Genomic DNA, 3598 nt, shown 5'->3' on the forward strand with positions numbered 1-3598 from the left:
GCCCTTAGCCATATGAGTGGCCCTTCTCTGGACCCTCTCCAGGTTATCCACATCCCTCTTGAAGTGTGGTGCCCAAAACTGGACGCAGTACTCCAAATGCAGTCTGACCAGTGCCCGATAGAGGGGCAGTATCACCTCCTTGGATCTCTTTGTCATGCCCCTGCTGATGCAGGATAAAGTGCAGTTAGCTTTGCTGATGACTTCATCACACCGACGACTCATGTTCATCTTAGAGTCTCTAGGCCTCCAAGATCCCTTTCCGCTTCCGTGCCACCCAGCAGGTCATTCCCTAGGCTGTAGGTGTGCTGGACATTTTTCCTCCCTAGGTGCAGCACTTTGCATTTCTCCTTGTTGAACTGCATTCTGTTGTTTTCTGCCCACTTGTCCAACCTGTCCAGGTCTGCTTGCAGCTGTTCCCTGCCCTCCGGCGTGTCCACTTCTCCCCACAGCTTTGTGTCATCCACAAACTTGGACAGTGTACACTTCACTCCCTCGTCCAAGTCACTGATGAAGACATTGAAGAGTATCGGTCCAAGGACTGAGCCCTGCGGGACCCCACTGCCCACGTCCTTCCAAGGGGATACCGACCCATCCACCACGACTCTCTGGGTGCGACCCTCTAGCCAATTCGCCACCCACCGGACTGTGTAGTCATCCAAGTCACAGCCTCTTAACTTGTTCACCAGTATGGAGTGAGATACCATAGCGAAGGCCTTCCTGAAGTTTAAGTAGAAAATGTCAACCCCTACTCCTGCATGCAGGTGTTTTGTAACCTGGTCATAAAAAGAGACTAGATTCGTCAGGCATGATCTACCTACTACAAACCTGTGCTGGTTTCCCCTCTGCATAATTTTTCCTGCTGGGGTCTCACATATATGAGCCTTGATAATTTTTTTTTTGCTGGAATTGGAGCTCCTTCCCACTGCCTGGTCCCAGTTTCCCTGCCCAATGCCAGTGCACAGTCCATGACCTGTGGACCCAGCTGCCCAGGCAAGTCTTGACCTCCTGCAATAATGGCCTCAAGCCACAGCCTCACCTACCATCTGGAGCAGATGCCATGGGGGTGAGGCCATTTTTGTCTCAAGGGCCAGTCCCTCACTCTCCTGCAGGCTCCTACCCTTGTCCATCCCCTCCCCAGAAGATTGTGCTTGACCGTGGGGAGCCTGCCCTGGGAGTAAGGGAGGCTCCTTCCCCATCACCCCTTCCTGTAGGACATCAGCCTTGCTGCCCGAGCCTGGCAGCCAATTCCCCCAGTAGCAGGACTGGGGCCATCTCAGTGAAGAGCCAGGGGTGGATCCATATCCCAGCCTCTTGCTGCACCTGGGGTTTGTGGGGAGCTGCAGCTCTGCGGTGTAACTGCTGCACTTCCTGATGGGCCCAGGCTCCAGTGCACCTGCCTGCCTGAGCCACAGGTGCCAAGATGTGTGTGAGAAGCATCCGCCAGCAGCCTGGGGGCACAGGAGTTCCCTGAAGTACCCCAGTACTGTGCTGCAAGGGGCAGAAGGGGCACTCTCCTAGGTAGCCCCAGTTGCCCCCCCTTCTATAGGAGAGCTTAAAGTAATGTTGCCTTAACCCAGGAGGAAGCAGCAGGGCTGGAACAGCTGGAGTGGAGTGGACCACTTCCCTGTGCTGGCAGGCAACTGCCTGGGCACAGGGTGGTGACCTCAGTGGGCAGGAAGACAAAGGAATTAGTTGGCATAGGCAGCTGCGAGAGCAACTGTGTCCCTCCTCCTGGCTGCAACAATGCCTCAGCTTCCCCTCTGCTTCCCTAGACTCTCTGTGGTGTGGGGGGCTCTTCTCAGTGCATGCAGGATCCTAATCCTATGGCCGGTGCCAGAGAGAGTTCACGGGGCTGCATACCCGGGGGCCTCTTCAAGGCCAGGGGTGGGCATTGTCCCACTGCTGACCCTTGCTTTCCCCAAGTCTTCCCTATGCCATCCTCAGCCTTCCCTGTTCCACTCCCCATGGGGTCCAACACACTCCAGCTTCTGATGACCATGCTCTTCCACAACGTTCCCACCCATGTCCTGGACTATGACACCTGCCCATCCACTGCTGTCACCCCTGGGCTCACCAAGGATGTCCCCCAAGCTGTGGGGTGACCTGCAGCAAGTTGTGTATTTCTACCTGGTGCTCATCACCAAGATGACTGCCAGCGTGGGATGCCAGCATAGGCTGTGAGTACTGGGACTGCAGGGTGTGGCTGAACACCGATACGCTCATTGTATCTATCTCCCACCATGTCCCTGGAGGATCGAGGCCATCAGGATTCTTATGGTCCCTGGAACTGGACAACACGCACATGGGAGAATCCAGGGCGGACCCCTGTGGGGTTTGGGGATGGGGGTTGCTCTGACACAGCCTGGGTATTTTAATGGCTATCAGAGGAGGTTCCAGGATGATTGTGCAATGCCAAAGTTATCATCCAGCCATGAAGATGGGGTTGGTGAGGCCCTGGCATCATGACACCAAGTTGTAGGCTGCCCATCAGCTCCCTCGCTGCTCCCCAAGCCTGACAGTGCCCATCACCCCACTCCTCTTCCATCCCCTTCATGATCCAGAACCTCACTGGATAGGCAGGACCTGGTGGTCTTCTCCCTGGCCATGGGAGGCTGTGGGGCCATACCAGGGTTGAGAAGCCCAGAGGATCCACAAGGGATACAACCAGGACTGGGGTATGTCCAGCCAGCTGCAATTCCTACTCTGTAATACTAGCATTCCCAAGGCCCTAAGCTTCATCTACTATGCAAAGGAGATGCTGGAGAGGCAGTGTGAGGCCAGACTTGGATAAGCCCTTCTGGCTGACATGAATCTGCCTTTGAGGGAGGGAGCTATCACTGCTTGTATCAATACCTTGCCTGGGCCAAGGTGTAGCAGCCTCTGAAGCCGCAGATGCCCTCTCTGTTAGCTATAGGGGCAGAATTAGAAAAGACATGATGAGCAGAAGTCAGGATTGATCCCAAGGATTTTATTTTGGATACATCAAATGAAAGGGAAAGCATGCATCCTGTTTCCCAGTCCCCTTTGCTCTAGCACACCAGCCCCAATCCCCTCCCTAACCCAAGAGAGAATCCTGGTGCCCTGGCTCCCAGCCCAACGTGACCCTAACTACACCCACACCTGCCACCCAACATCATTCTCCCACCAGAGCTGGCATGCAACTCAAGTGTCTGGGCTTCTAGCCTGACCAACCCCTTTTTGCTGACCAAAGGGTTTGGGGCCTGGCTGGTCTTGCTTAGGTGAAGGACCACAGCCACTGAAGAACTCAGGGGTGCAGGAAACAGCTACAGTCCCATACTGTTTCTCTGCTCTGGCAACGTGGATCCTGCAAAGAGAGACAGAGGGTGGTGTGCTCAGGGTGCACAGGCTGTGGGCACCAACCCTTTGTCCTGTGGGGAAGGGAGAAGGACTCACGGTGTCTCATCCACCACAGGACAGCGGCCAAACCTGCTGCAGCCAGCAATGAAATGACAATGCCCACAGCCAGGCCCACTGCCCAGTGCCCTCCAGGCCCTAAAGGAGTGGGAGAGCTGGGAGTGGAACCACAGCAACCCCTCACCTGCCTCCCAGGAGCCCCTGCTGCCTCTGCTCCACCCAA

General features: G+C 55.6%; 1 pseudogene; it reads right to left on the reverse strand.

Moving 5' to 3' along the window:
* Nucleotides 1-3598, reverse strand: part of LOC106722693 — a 10336-nt pseudogene that overhangs the window by 4880 nt on the left and 1858 nt on the right.

This window comes from Alligator sinensis, unplaced genomic scaffold (genome assembly GCF_000455745.1).
Source record: "Alligator sinensis unplaced genomic scaffold, ASM45574v1 scaffold634_1, whole genome shotgun sequence".
Classification (NCBI taxonomy): domain Eukaryota; kingdom Metazoa; phylum Chordata; order Crocodylia; family Alligatoridae; genus Alligator; species Alligator sinensis.